This window comes from Anser anser (assembly GCF_964211835.1).
Source record: "Anser anser genome assembly, chromosome: 9".
Lineage (NCBI taxonomy): Eukaryota > Metazoa > Chordata > Aves > Anseriformes > Anatidae > Anser > Anser anser.
Genome location: NC_139729.1, coordinates 22645523 through 22661126, shown reverse-complemented (window position 1 = coordinate 22661126; position 15604 = coordinate 22645523). Strand labels below are relative to the sequence as shown.

Sequence of the window (15604 nt, the reverse complement as noted above, 5' to 3'; positions counted from 1 at the left end):
TTCTCTGATCTCTTAAATCAATCTCTCCTTGAAAAACATGTAGAAATAACTGCTTGTTATTTGTATTTAAACCAACATTTAGAGGCTCCAGCTGGGGGCTGGCACCTTTTGCGTTTGGTTGCTGCACGTTCACAGCCCAACTTCCATCCTGGTCCCTGCACCAACGAGCTTAAAATGGCATGCGATGGCAGCGGTCCCAGCTCGGGGAGCGCCTGTTAGCAGCGAGACGACTGGGCTGGTGCAGTGAGCAGCAGTCAGCAGCCACTCACCTGCTGCCAGGGGTTTCACAAACTTTAGAGCAGAAACGGAGATGTGTGGGGCAACCTTCCACGCTGCCTCGTACGGCTCCTAACACCTCCATCAGCTACCTTCTGAGAAGCGCTGGGTAAAGGAAGAGGCAGGCGCTGGATGAATTTTACGGTGTATCCCCTCGAATGGGCTCACTGGGGATAAGGATGTGTCACTAGCAGAGCCGTTGCTGCTGGAGGGAGTGGGGAACCGCTGTGGGAAGGAGTGCGGCCTCTTGAGTAAGGCCCTCGAAATCCTGGGCGGAGGAGAAGAAGGGAGCTAGCTGGTTTTTGTTTTTAACAAAACTTTTAATCCCAATAGAAAATGGTATGGCATGAACTTTAGGGACCATGAAGTCCAGCGGGGAGGGAGAAGAAGGTGCATAGAAGGGGAGATGCCACGTATGTCCTGCCTGAGGGGGATGTCTGGTGGGAGCTGGTGCTGTGCAGTGCAGCAGAGAGCTGCCTGCAGGCCGCCAGCTTTCCTTGGTTTCACGTATTTGCGGCGCATACTAGCGGCCCCTGGAGAACTCGGTATCGATCTGTTTTTCAATAATGCATAATAGGCAATCAGAGCTTTCCTGATCTGTTCACAGACATATTATCAGCGAGGGTCTCAAATCGCCGTGCTGCTAGGCCGTGTGTGACCCGCATTCCAGCAGCACAGGGCAGCCCGCTGCCCCGGGCCTACCGCTGGCCTGCCCGGGGAGAAGCAGCGGGGTGTCAGGCTCCGGGTTTGGAGCAGTTGTAAGCTGTCATTCTAGCAAGACAGAGCTGCCTTGTGTTGAAAATCTCTTTCAAAATAAATTTAGTACGTATCTTCGATTACTTTTTTCTCGTTTCCAGCCTGAGCAAGAATGGTGGTTCTACGTCTTTAGCCAGGTTCTGTCATTATTTCTTGCTTTCATTTGTAAGTCTCTTGTGGAACGGTTTCTAATAGAATAGTTGTTTCGGATGCTGAGCTAAGCAGGACTCTGCAGTTCTGGTGTCACCTCTATTCCACCTATTGGAACATGGATACAATCTAGTTTTTAGACTCTCCTCACTTAAAAATAAGTTTGACACCAAGTATGGTAACTTTCTTTTGGAAGGTATTTTTTTTATTGCCAATTTATAAACTCTGCTGATATAAGGAGTTTAATAAAAATGCTGACAGACCATTATCTATAGTTGTGCTATAATAAACCCTGTTTTGGTGAGGTTTATAACTTCGCAGTTGCAAAATACAACGAATTATTAGATGAAAATAGTTGTAAAGTCTGGAAATTGACTTTTTGCTAGCTTTATGATTTTATCTATTTATAGAGAGAGACATACCTTTTCACAACTGGAATGAATCTTGATGAGAATACGAGTAAATACATATATATGGCTCTATATAAATAAAAATCTGACTTCTTTGCTAATGGAAAAAATACAAAGGAAGAGCGAAATACAGAAATACAAACCACAGCTTAAGGTCAAAGTCTCTTTTATTGTTGAGAAATCTGCAATTCCTCTTATTTGCTTTTTTTACGTGCGTCTGGAGGCACTGAGTGTATGAACTTTCCTTCTCCTTAATGGAGAGAGGCTTAAAGATAAAGTATGGTGCATGTGCCCCCTAAAGCTGATAAACTGATAGTACCGTCTTGATGTAATTTCTGAGGGCATAAAGTGCATATTCCAAAACCTCTTAAAACCAGCAGAAGTTCTGCAAACTTCAGTGCATTTTGGACCAGACTGGAAGAGAAATGTGTCACTAGGTAAATCATTGTAAGTTGTTTTATTCTCCTTCAGAATATTGTCCTGCCTTGGTCATGTTGCGCTACACACCCACCCCTGCTGCTGCACTTACTGCTTTGAAATACTGAAATGTCCCTTAGTTGAAAGCCCTTACTGAAAAACGCCCAGTTTGGGGTGTTCTAAACCAGCAAATTTCTTTTATCTTGGTATCAAAGACTACACTGTGGCTTTAACATTGGCAAGGAGCACCTGGAGACAGTGACTGACCTTTTGAAATAAGTTTTTTAAAAAAAGCCTCCAGGGAATCCCATTAGGAGCAAGGAAGGTAAACAACAGCTTCTCTCACCCCCAAAAGCTCCAGCATTCTGCTGCTTGGTGTTGGAACCTTTTGTAACTAAAACCAGTTTCTCTGGCCTTTCTTTCAATTCAATGCGGCTATCTTTGTCCTTAAATTTAAGTGGTAGTTTATATATATAAGTTCTCTGAATATTTAAAGGCAAATTGGAGCTTTTATTTCAAAAATGTCATGCCCACTCAGGGTCACTGCTTCTTACCACGTAGTCTCTTATTTTGGCTCTTCCTTCTTCCAGCCCTTTGAGAGCCAGAGATGCAGATGGAGCAGTCGGTGCTGCACGGCTTGGTGGCAGCGCTGAAACTGTGTGTGGGTTCCTGGCTGCAGCCTGGCACTAGTTCAAGCAGCGGTGTGCCTGTCAAATGGCACGTGCTGCTGAGATTTGAGTTATACTGCTTGCTTTTGGGTATTTTTCTCATACGTTTAATATGCTGAAATTTAATTTTTAATTGAAAAACAATTGGAGAGAGTGGTCTTGGGGGTGGGGGTGTTTTAATGGTGTTGTCAATTCTCCATAGAATTTTTCCTTGTCGTTTCCTCAACTTGTGATTCTTTTATAATTGGCCAAATTTTCTTGACCACAAGATGGCAGGATCCTGGGAGACACTTGCTTCTGTTCCAGACATAATCTATTTTATCTTTAGGTCTTTGAACCTAAGTTTGAAATGATTAACTAGGAGGGCTGATATAATCAGCTGTAGGTATGAGCTGGTCATTTCCAGTAGCAAAGCTGCCAATTTGTTGTATTTTTTTTTTTCTGGATGATGAAGGCATGAGCTTGGGGAGGCCTCGTGAAAATTAAAAAGATGCAATAACTTCTCAGTCATGCCATGTTATGATCTCTGTCAAATTCTCAGATCATTCTCTAGTTGTGTTTGCTCACAGTTCCTAATTTGACAGCTTACAAATGTGGCAATTCAGATTCCAAGGATGACGTTTCATAAGAAACAGTGAATCTATCCCTACTTTCAGCTTATAGTAAGTGAAGTGATGACAGCATGAAGGAAGGAGAACCTTTCAGTATTTATTTGATCTGATTGCAAGCTGGAGATCTTGTCATACATCTTTAATAGAGTATCAGGAATTCAAGCGCTGAATATTGAAATAGCTTTATGAGGCTAACTTTTTAATTACTTCTAACGCTGTAACAAAAACCCATTTTTCTTAGGTTTGGGGTTAGGAAGTTCAGATTATTAAGTTCACAAAGCTGATACTTTTTTTTTTTCTTCAGTTCTTGGTGAAGTCATCTTCCACAGTCATCTTGCTTTTCAAGTTTTATGTTCAAACTTGGGATTGAGAACACCACCACTTTAGTGGTTGAACGATGTTGTGGGAAAATTGTGGTTTTCTTTAAATTCTTCTTTTCATCAGCAGTGCATGGTATTGCCTACAGAGGAGTGTGAGGAAATTGGAATGATATGTGGATGAAAGGTTTTTCTGTAATGCTTTTCATTGAGAGTGTGAGAGAAATCCATGGTAGTTATCAAAATTTGCTGCAATCAGGCTTCTGTGTTTTGTTTTAAAATCAGAAAAGTAAATGAAAGGAGTCAAAAAGGATGTTTCAGAACTGTTGAAAATCCGTGCACGTAAGGCTATTGTTCTAATCTACTTTTAGTTCTGTGTTAGGTCGTAACAGTGGGTGAGTAATTTAGATATACAACAAAGCCATCCCATTACTTCTTGGAAATAACAAAATGTTTTGAGCTTTTATACTTAGACAAAGACAACTTAATTGCAGTAAGCCCTCCTGCGAAATGGTATTAAAAAAAAAAAAAATGTCGATCAAACAAGAAAACATTGCTTTTGGAGTCTTTAAAGTAAGAGCATAGGTCTGTATTTCTTACCTGCAACCAAATGTGCAATTTCTTCTTTCAGTGCAGGCACTTTGAACACTAAACGCCACAACAGGGAGTGCAGAGCAGAAGCATATACCTGATCACGCTGATTTGTGAACTGTCTGCTTTTACTGTTTACTTTCATGGAGGTTGGGATAGCTGCACATCTGGCTTGGGTTCATATTTTAGGCCATCGAAGGTGTTTTCTTGGCAGGGATGGGGCTGCCAGAAATCGTATCTGTTGTTTTACTCCCCCAGGGATTTCACATCACACAACGCCTGCCTGACCAAATGAACGTGGCTGCTCAGGGCAGTCACACTGGGCAGAGGGCAAATCAGAGAAGCAAGTGCGGAGGAGACATCTCGTGATGATGTGTTTGAAAAATTGCTGTGTCTGGCTGCTGCTCAGAATGCAGATGTTCCCAGGGAGCAGCTGAAGGTGATCTGGGCTGCTGCAGGTGCCTCGCATCTGCCTGCACGGCTCTGCCCTTACCAGCTGCCTTTGAACTTTGCTCTAACCCCGCTCCTGAAATACACTGGGCATGTAATGCTTACCTGACAGGGTAGACCCACTTGCTGAAATATTAAATGGCTTGAAATGCCAATGTAGAAAGCTTTTTTTTTTAAAAAAGAGTGAGAGACAAAGGAGGAAAACAAACGAACACCAACAAAAAGCTCACTGATGTGCTCTACAGACTTTTCAGCAGATGGCCACATGCTGCAACAACCTCTATCTCCAAGATCAGACGTGTTTCTCCACATGTGGAAATACCCTCTCTCATCTACGGTGGTAGGATTCAAAGGCCACCCTAACAGCTCTTTCTTTTTGTCAGCCTTTTAAGAGAACCACTTGGTTACTGCTGTCGTGCCCCCAAATAACTTGTCAGATGCCTTACTGTTCTATACTAATGCTGCAGTATAAGACAGTGGAAGTAAATAAGATGATGAGAATAGAAGTAGTTTCTGCTAGTTCCTAAGGGTAATCTAGAGACCTACTGCTACCTCATTAAGTACCGTTAAGTCTCAATTGGGCCATGACCTGTTTGTCAGAGGAGCCATGTGCTGCTTTGTACTGGATGTATTTATTTGTTTCTAAGGTGGATTCCAACATCTCGCCTGGAAGAAACGTAAGGGGAAAGGTGTTTTTTTTCATTCTGTTTCCAGCAGAACGTCTTACTGAAAAAGGACCCTTTGCTTTTTGTTGCTGATTACTTCTGATCCTCTGCATCTCTGTGTTTCTCGTTGTATTGTGCTCACCGACTCTTTTTTGGAGTAACATATCTTGATATATACTATGTGAAGTGGCATACAAAGAAGCTGTCAGCACCAGCTGTGTAGAAGACAACAGGAAAAAAACCTACCAATAACTGTTGAGAAGCAAATGAAAATGTCTCTGCTGCCCTACTGAATTTGACTTTGAGGGCTGCTTTTTTGCCATCTCTCTGCCTTGGTTCAGCACACTTAAATACTCCCAAAGAGAAACATTTTGCTGGCTGCCTTTTGCATGCTCTCCAGGTGCATAGGCCTATGCCCAATTTCCTGTGATGCAGAAATAAGTCAGTTGATTACATTTCTGTTGCCTTTCAGAAGCCTGTAATCTTTAGGCTCTACTAATCTTTAAGGCATACCAGGGTAGGTTATGTTTGTGGGTCTAAACGCTTTAGATTGAGAATAAGTATGTAGCCCTTATCAAGAATAATTTACTGTTCTGTTAAGGAGGAAGAATAGGAAGTAAGCTATTACCAAAGAAAATTTCACTGCAATTTCTTTTGCATAAGCTTAAATTCTGAGTAGAGAGGTTGTCAATTAGTGTGCAGATTTTTTTAATTGGCTATAATAAAAAGCTAATTGGTGTTTTGCTTAGAGTGAATTAAGAAAGTGTTGCTATAGAAACTTTGCATGTGTATACTGCTGTTCTACATTAACAGTGAATATAATAGTCTAATGACCTTTCGGAGCCAGCTGTATAGTCAAGGGAAAAAGTGTTAAATTCAGGCTTGCTGAAGTGATCATTACGGAGTTTGTAACTTCACCCATTTCATTGCCTGGAAGTGTCGGTGGCATTGTCTGCTTGAATGTTTCCCTTGACTTGTGTCAAGCCATATCATAAATGATGGTCTCAGAAGACCTGAACTCTTGTAAAATGGGAGCACTCCAGTTTCGAATATGTAAACTGATCTGTAATCTGTCAAGCATAAAATGTACTACTTGGAAAAATTCATTTTCATAATCTGAGGAAGTGTGACGATGGATTCATAAGTGACAACATCTAATCCGTTAGCTGTTGTATTCCTCCCCCCTCTTCCCACCCTCTCTACCTGCTGATTGCTGAGCCTCATGTGAAACAGCAACTATGCTTCTAAGTCAAAGGGGATTTCTGTTTTAATTTGCCACATTCTCTTCCAGCAAAACTACTGATCTCCTTGAATGTAAACTTTGTCTGCTGAGAATAGCATAATTTCTGCAGGATTGTGAACAGGAGTATGTTCCTTCGGCTAGTACTTGCCTGCTTAAATTACTTTGGAGTCCCCATCTGTACGTTTTGCTAATTGCTTGAAAGTTAGATACAGGTGGCATGGACAAAAAATAAGCTGAAATGATTCTGAACATAATCATTCCTACACAGGAAGGTGGTTCCGTAATGAAATGTGTCCCTGTGTAGCAAAGGGGAAAACTGAAATGAGACTTTTTCAGTTCCCTGATTCTAAATCTCATAATTACTGTGTAAATGGACAAAACATATCCTTTTTTTAAAAAAGAAAACAACTGTATATCTAGAAGGTGGAGAGACGGTGACATCCTGCAGTAATTAGTCATAATGACAGAAAAATCTTAAAAAATTCTGTATGTTTAAAGTAATGTTGTAAATGGTTAAATATGGAAAACCAGGTAAAATTACAACTTGTTAATGTTTTGAAATTCTTATTTCCTCTGGTTTTCAATAAAAAAAAAAAAAAGAACAAACACAACACCAAAAAAACACAACATTCTGGATCAACTAAATTTGCCACAATGCTTGTTCTTCAAACTTGTAAAAACATTGATTTAAAAAAAAGTCTTTGCTTAGTTTTAGTTTTAGTTTAGTTTTTTTTTTTTTTTTTTTTTTCCCTCCTCGTAGATGCTTAAAAGTGAGACTTCTCTAAGTGGGCAAATTTAGGAGAACCTTTTCCAATTGTCAAGAACTGTAAAGTCAGCTTCTTCCTGTACCTGTGGATCATGGCTGAATAGTGTCATAACTTAGTGGCTATCTTTCCCTTGATGCACGTATGTAAGCCGTATTAGTGTTAATGCCTTTCTGAAATGCTTCCCTCATATATTCCGTATCTACTACTGACGTCCAGATCCTAAAGTCGTATGAGTCGGATGGGATGTGACTATCTCCAGAGCTTAATAGAAAGTTGGATTTAATCTCAGAGTTCATCTTTGGAGCAGTAAAACTGTAAGACAGATAAAATGTTTTAATGTGAAGCTTTTATCTGTGATCTGTGAGCAAATAAGTCTGTAGCTGGTCCAGGGAAAAAGACAGATCTTTTTTTCCTTTTATCTTGCCCAGTAAGACTGCTAATACATGCTTACATGGGCATTTATAGTTTAAAGGCATTGTTTTGAAGAATAGTAGCGCAATACCGTATTTATGACTCTTGAGGAAACATTCCTCTTTAGAAGTTAGTAAATCTTACTTCATTCTAATTTTTTTTCGGTTTTACTACGGTTCATTGGGGACCAGGTCTTTGAAGGGCAGAGCATGAAGCTACTTCAGGACTGCGATATTTCCTTTTTAATTTTACTTGACTCTTTGAGGCTCTGAGCATCCTGATCTAGTGTTGATATCATTCCTGCTTTAAATGGGGGGCAGCCAGGCAACTTTCCAGGACCTTCCCAACCCAAATTATTTTACCTATCTTTGACGGGGTTCAAATCTATAATGATAAAGGACCTATATCCCTGTTGCTCTTCCATTTTGATGAACTCTAATTTCAGGGTTAACCTGAAGGCAGATATAATGGCAACTGAAGTCTGAATAGCTTTAGTACTGTAAGTTGTGTGTGTGTTTTAATTTATCTCCAGATGATAAATTTGGTCATGTCGTTTTACATCTTATTTTCTAGCTTTTATTCTCCCCATTAGCTAAAAGACAACTTTGGTCAGACTTTTGAATTAATACCTAGGAAAACATGGAAAACCCAATTCACTTTCCACCCACCTCTTTCCCATCTTCCCGTCTGTGCAAAGAAGTTTGCTTCAATATGGCTGCTACAGCATTACACTGAATCAGTAAAATTTATGTGAAAGCATAGTGTTTGGTAGATGGAACCTGTGCTTCTGTTAGTTCAGCATATTTATCTGGAGTAGTGCTGGCTGCAGTCTTGGAAAATGGTGTATTGGAGGGGCTTCTTAGGTTCTGCATTGGGAATGTCAGTGGGCGGCCTTGGAAATGAAGCTGCAGCATCAGTATGACTTTTTTCTTTTAGGTTTTCCTCCACCTTGATTACTTCTTCATTGCCACAATATGATTGTGTTTGCAGGAAATTACATCAGCACAACTTGGTTACTATTGATCCTTCCTTTGTTTTATAATTTCTGTAGTGCAGCAACGGAGCGTTATTAATGGAGTTATCGGTAGAATCCTCATAATAAGCTTTGATTAGTACTGAATTACTTTGATATACATGGAGACTGCCTAAATACGTACTGCACTGCCTTATTTTGCTTGGAAAAGGAACACATTGACACCTTTTGCATTTCATTGAAAGGAGGAGGGGGATTTGGGGATTTGCATGGATAATAGATTGCTGGTGGGAAATGCTTCATAAGTACCAGCATGTTTTACAAGTAAATTCTACTTCGCTGCTGCATGGTCAGGAAAATGCATCTTCTATCTGTATTAGGAAGTTAAATCATTGTAAATAGTTGGATTTCTCTTTCAATGGATAGTATTATGAAATGTGATCTGTTCTTTTGCAGAGAATTAATGTCTGGTCTTTGAGGCCAGATTGAAAATATGCCTACATGAGAGAGTCTCTACAAAACTGATCCTGTCTTGGCTTTAAGGTAAATTAATATCATGTATCGAATATGTATTCCAACCTTTTATCCCACTGTAATTGTTCAATTTGAAAGATACCTGAGGATATTACAGAGTCAGAAGAAAGTAACCTAAGGCGTTAAGTTGCAAAACTTAGTGTTTAGTCAAAATAAAGTGCAAGTGTGAACCAATAATTTGGACCAGGCTTCACTAATCAAATAGAATGGCAGTCAGTGGCCTGAATGCATACCGCGTTGGCAAGTGTCTGTTTTTGTCTAAAAATTGAATATGCATATGAAGGAGAAATCACTATAATGGAATGGAAAATGTGAAATTAGAAATGCAGCAAAGTATAAATAATTGAAAATCAGGTTGCAACTGTAGCTTCTGTATTTCGTGAGCTCAGTTGCAAACAAAATTAGTAGAATGGGAATTCACATTTTTGTTCTTCTAAATTTTGTTTTCATGGTACCATACTCTGGTATGGAGAGCAAGGGAGTGAAAACGATGAAGGGGTAATTGAATAGCTGCAGGAAATTAAGAGCCAAACCAGAGACTAATTTTCAGCAGTCTGCAGCTATCATTATATATGTACATACTTTGATTTCTCATGTGTCTGGGAAATGTATTCTCTAACACTGCATGATTTTAGTCTTTCTCCTCCAGAACTGTTCAACTTACTGGGTTCCATGGTACAATATGGCAAGCTTGTTTTGTTTGTGAAATAATTGCACAAAATGTAATTATTTTAGTAACTTTCTAAACAATTACTTGTGAGTGTAACTAAGTATTAATCTCTACTAAATACTCATTTGTCATTGCCATTCTTCATTTTACTGTTTATTATGGCTCATTCCTTCATTGAAATCATTCAAAATGTTCAGTCTGTGAAACTTTATGGATCTACTTGCCTTGCTGTGTCTGTGGATGAAGGAATTGGTGAGATTACTGTACTCAGAAAAGTCTTAATTTCAAGTGAATTTTTCTCCAAATTTAACCGATGCTATGCGATGCAATGGAAATTATGGGGTTTTGATACTGGGACATGCCAGCTGCAGATACTAATGTGGCTATCCTGTCTGGAGGCAGTAGGACTTCCTTGGAATAATTCCTTCTGTGCTCAGTAGCTATACTTAAAGCAAAAGCCTCTGATCCTGAAGATTCCGGTGATGGAAAAGTGCTCGTGATTCTAGGAAAGATGCCTGACAGATTATGCTTTTGAAAAACACTTGCCCTGCTTATATGTTAAAATTATTCTATTTAACTTGAATCTCATGAAAACTAGCAAGGTAACAAGATCGTGAAATACCAAGAGTGCATGCAGGATTGTTCTGTGGTAGCATTAAGGTGATGAAAGTGTCACGCAACTTCCTATGCTACTGTGGATATTTGAGCTGTGGTGTGAGGAGCTGAAACTAACCTGGGGCTGGGGAGGGGAAGAGTTTTCCTCTTCATTTATGCTGTCCGTCTCAGTGTGTAGCTGCATAACTTAGCTGCGGGTGCCCGCAAGTGGAAGTTAGCCTGTAGCTGGGGGCTAGGCAGGCAGGGACACTGCTGCTTTGGAGGTAGTGCATATTTATGTTGATGGTAAGGGCAACAGATCGGTACCTCTACTGCTTGAAATATTGCTTTGCTTCCACGGAATACAATAAAGATAAGACATTTCTGCTTCTGAGATCAATTGCTTTTTATTTATCTTGACAAGCTTTAGAATAGCATTTCCTCGTGTTGAATGCCATTCTTCTGGAGTTAAAAGGCTGTCATCTGTTATTATTTATTTATTTATTTTACAAATTCAAAGGGCATTTCCGTAGTGTCAGCATGAAATCATCACTGTCTAATAATAGGCATTTCAGAAGATTTCTATTAATGTCAACTTTTAACAGAGCCCTTTTACTAAAAGAGCTGTAGCTCATAATCAAGCTGTATCTTTCACTATGAAACAATTATCTGAATTGTCTGAATTGGCTAAAACATATTAGCTGTTAAAACTCAAAATGTTACTTTTGATCAGAAAGGAAGTCATCTTGTTTAACTTTTTTTTCTCCCTCCCCTTCCCCTTCATATATCAATGAGAGTGTGAGCCAGTGTCAGGGCGAAAAGAAAGGAGGCCTGAAAAAATCTTTCCTGTCAGTACAAACCATCATCACTTGCATAATGCTTTGTTTCTTTTTTTTAATTATTGGGTTTTATTATTGGGTTCAGTGTTCTTGTTAATTACTGTTAAAGCTGAAACTTCTTACAGCATTTGGCATGCTGAAACCTGACCAGCTGTCAAAATATAGTGTGCGTGTCTATGGAAGTGTTTCAATGGAAGCTGTGAAGAAGTCCGTTATGTTTGCTAGATAGTTTGTAATTATCAAACTTTGAATAATCTAGACAAAAATCAATGTTTTCATCTAATCGTGTTGTTTCTGCACAGCCTATTCCCTCTTTCTCTCTGACCCCTTGCAAAAGCAGGCGCAAGATAGCAGCAGCCAACTGTGTAGAGTTACTGCCTTGTAAGTGGAGACACTCAGAAAATCAGGTGAAAACGTTTGAAATGCTTTGATTTGTATAGCCAAAGCCTTGAGGCAATTGTCATTAACAAAATTGTCTTTCTCCTTCATTCTTTATGTTGTAAACTGCAGCTTCTGACTTACTATTTGTCTTTTTAATGGTCTATACTTACATTAGGAGTCCTAAGCTTGCTACAGGGTATTAAGAAATGTTTTGCGGCTTGTGATGATTCATGGGAAAGCTTTGGGTAAACTGTTCTAGATGGCATTTTGTGTTAACTTATTCTCTAGATGGCATTTTGTGGTAACTTTTATTCTTGAGGACGGCTTTGATCTGTTGCTAAGATTGTTCCTTCCTGTCACCTGCACGTTTAAGTATCTGCTGGTACAGGTGTGTTAATTTAATCATAACTGGCATGATTCAAGGAACGGTGTGGTGCACTGTGTTACAAACTTCGGTTCCAAGTATTTGAAATCATAGCTTAATCTACTATATAAATGAAGGAAAGGATTCCAAGTGTAAGACTCATGAGTCTGTGTTCACATCTGCGTGTCCAAATTCTTGGGTATTTATTCCCCCCATAATAGGTTCTAAGGCAGCAAAATACTTTAAAATATTATAATTGAACCAAGAAGATGAGTAAGGAACAATACATTTAAAGCAAACAAAATCTTATGGTAGTTTTTCTGTCTCTACAATACAGTGACTGCTTGCTGTTCAGATGGTGGGGGGTGGGGATTAAAAATCTGTCCAACTTCCATAATGTTATGGGATCTGTTCTTTTATTTACAACCAGATTATGTAAATTTAAACTATAAATAACTGTTTGTTTGCAAGCTTTGGTAAGAAAATGCAAAAGTAACGTATTCAAGGTTTTCAGAATTCTATTGGAACGCCTGCTGACTTTTTAGGAAACTTTAGCACTAGTACTAATGAATTAGAACATTGGTTGAGAAGACTTAAATTATGTAAATTGGGTTTTCAAATGATACTTTAAATCAACTAGTTTAGACACTTTCAGTGTTTCTTTTTCATGGGTTTTCTTTAGATTTCTACTGCCTCATACCATAGTAATTTCTGTTGTGTTTTTGTTTTTCTTAGGGGACTCAAATATAGGAAGTCATGGGAAGATCAACCCAGAGCAGACGAGTTAATTGTGTGTGTTCAATAAGCATTGTTTGAAACCAAGATTCTGATTCCTTTTCCTAGTTACGTATACATAGTTAACTTCTCATCTTTGTTTTTGGCTTCTGTGCTATTTTATTTGCCTTACGTAATACCCTGTCTGATACTGAGACAATTTATTGATTAAAGTGCATGAAACAAGTGCACGGTGTGTAAGCAGGGAAAATGAGCGTGGTTAATATATTTTAGATGTTATTTCTTCTGGTGGTTCTGTATTAAAAAACAAAAAAACAAATCCATGTGAAAATATATTAAGTAATGCAATAACTGCATACTAGTAAATACAAAGCCGACGTGTTTTTCAAAAGTACGTCACCACAAGTGGAATTGGGGGAAAATAAAACTTTATTGCAGATTTGGGGAGAAAGGGAGAACAATGCTAATCTACAAATCTTTTTTTTTTTTCCCCTCCATCTGGGGAGAAAGAGTAAGATTTTTGCTGTCTATACAGTCTCTCAAAAAAATATAGCTCCTTTTGTTTTTTAGGAGTACTGCATAGATGATTGAAAGATGCAAATAGCAATGAGGAATTTTATTCCACACTAGAAATGCTTTATATGGGGAGTTATAAGTAATTGGAGTAGTTTGGGAAAAAATAAAGAATTTATTCTGTCTGAAGCCCAGTTCAGTTGTGATGCATTTTTCCTGCTGTCAAAGAAGGTGCGCCAGGCAAGCACTTGAGCCTTAGTTTGTACAGTCCAAATGCCATGTCACCTACCCATATGATTTTACAGTGTAGTTGTTAAAAACTAATGAGATGTGCTTTGGTACAGACTAATGAGATGTGCTTTATCTGCAGAGGGCTGTAAGCAGATGTAACGTGAAAGTGCCTCAGTGGAGAAGAGGGGATGGTAAATTACGTTCAGAGTAAGCGTGTGCTGAGCTTGGGCTACATGTATACCTCACGGTGCTGCGGGATTAAAGAGGCTGAGCTCACCTAACAGTTTGTCAGCACCAAGAAAAAGCTGTCAAGTTCCCATGTTCTGCGCTCCTTTGTGGCCTGATTAACATCTTTAAAGCAGCAGAAAACAGAAGTGACAGAGAAAGAGTGGGTAGCCTTCTGCTGGTGAAATTGTGGGGTTAGTGAGTTGAATCGGCTTATCACAGCTTCAGAAACCTGCAGCTGGCGCAAGTAAGCAGCAAGTCTGCTGGCTATAATAGGAAGGCGTGGGTTTAGGAATATCATTTTAGTGGCAACCTTCTGTCAGCATGCCCCCTTATTTATGAATTGGCGTGCATGTATCAAAAGTGTCTGTTGGACAATCCATGCAGACACTTGCTGTTTTGCCTAGCTGATGATAAGCGAAAGCTGAATCTTCTCGCTTTGCTCGATTCTGGAGGGAGCTGTGCCTGCTTGCAGCACCTGAAGGGGTGTATGCGCTGCAGCTCCCTACAGTTCTCAAATGGCTGCCTTGCAGTTACGTGACAGTCTAAGAAAGTGAGGTAATGTGTTAGCTTAGTGTTGTTTCTCCGAAACACGTGTACATGCACACATTTTACTGCTCTTCTGTTGGAAAAAATCATTATATTTGAATATTCAATCGCTAGGATTCCTTCTGGTTGTTCTATATTTGCTGGGACAGAAGATACTTCTGAGTCCAAGTCTTCGTTGGCTTGAAAACCCATCTCCATATTCAATCACTATTTTATGCAGTATATTTTTTCATAAAAGTTTACCAATGTGGCTGGAGTGCAAGCTGACCTACTTAGACATCAGTTCTTCCCAGCTATGCTGGATGCATCTAGTGGTAGGTGTTTATCTTCCCAAAATCTAAACTCAGGGTCACCCATTTTAGTGCTTTGAAGAGAAGCTTTTTCTGAAATGTAGAGAAAGGATAACATACTGACTTAAAAAAAAATAAATCAGCTTTTGATTCCCTTTATCAGTTTTTAGGCTTTGCACTTCCTAATGTGATCTCAGAGTAGTAAGATTTACTTCTTAGTTGTGCAAGATAGAATTCAGTATTAGTTAGCATTTATAGTATTAGATGGCTTGCCAACAAATTAGAAAAACACTTTTCATTCCCTCACTCCTATGCTCTTCTTTTTTTAAGCTGCTTACTTTAATCATTCATTTTATCCTTTGCTTTCAATTATAACTGCAAGATTCATCAAAAGTAAGGGTGGTAGAAATTAATCGTGCAGAGATTTTAAAGTAAAACAAATAGCATATTTAAAAAGTGCTCGTTTAAGTCCAGTGCCTTAATAAATAATTAAGTGGATGGAAGGGCAGTAAAAGTTGTCACCCTTCCTACTAGATCTCTCATACTCTGCAATACTATCAGTTGCAGATGCAAATTATAAAGTATCTCCCATGCATCATATTTATATACTCATTTGCATAATTTGATTTTGCTTAACACCAAAGAGACGAAATTACAAGAGAAAAGGAGAAGCTAACTTTTTTTCTACCTTCTATGAACTGACTTTGTACTGTATGTGTAGCTTTGGCGTTTGTACTCTCATCTCTCAGTTGCTGAAATCAGCTTGAGCTGATATTTATTTTCGACACTCATCTATTTTTGCATTAAGTAGGATGACTAAAAACAGTAGAAATGAATTAGGAAGCCATTGGTGATTTTGATTGCTAACCTCTTTTTGAGATTCAGTTGCTAAAGCTGCGTAAATGAAAATAGGAGCAGGAACGGATTAAAAACTGTTTAAAGAAACTTTAGAAACAACATTTTGACAAAGCAGT

The 15604-nt window shown here is 39.0% G+C and overlaps 1 protein-coding gene across 13 annotated transcripts in view; it reads left to right on the top strand.

Annotated features, from left to right (window-relative positions):
- NAALADL2 (N-acetylated alpha-linked acidic dipeptidase like 2) overlaps positions 1-15604 on the top strand; it is a 441985-nt gene that overhangs the window by 88457 nt on the left and 337924 nt on the right. For 8 of the 13 annotated variants that reach the window (XM_083849054.1, XM_083849043.1, XM_083849047.1 and 5 more), the window contains exon 3: positions 9162-9248. The exons of the other annotated variants lie outside the window; for them this stretch is intronic. The gene's annotated coding sequence lies outside the window, so the exon portion shown is untranslated. The remainder of the gene's footprint in view (positions 1-9161; positions 9249-15604) is intronic. 13 annotated transcript variants of the gene reach the window in all.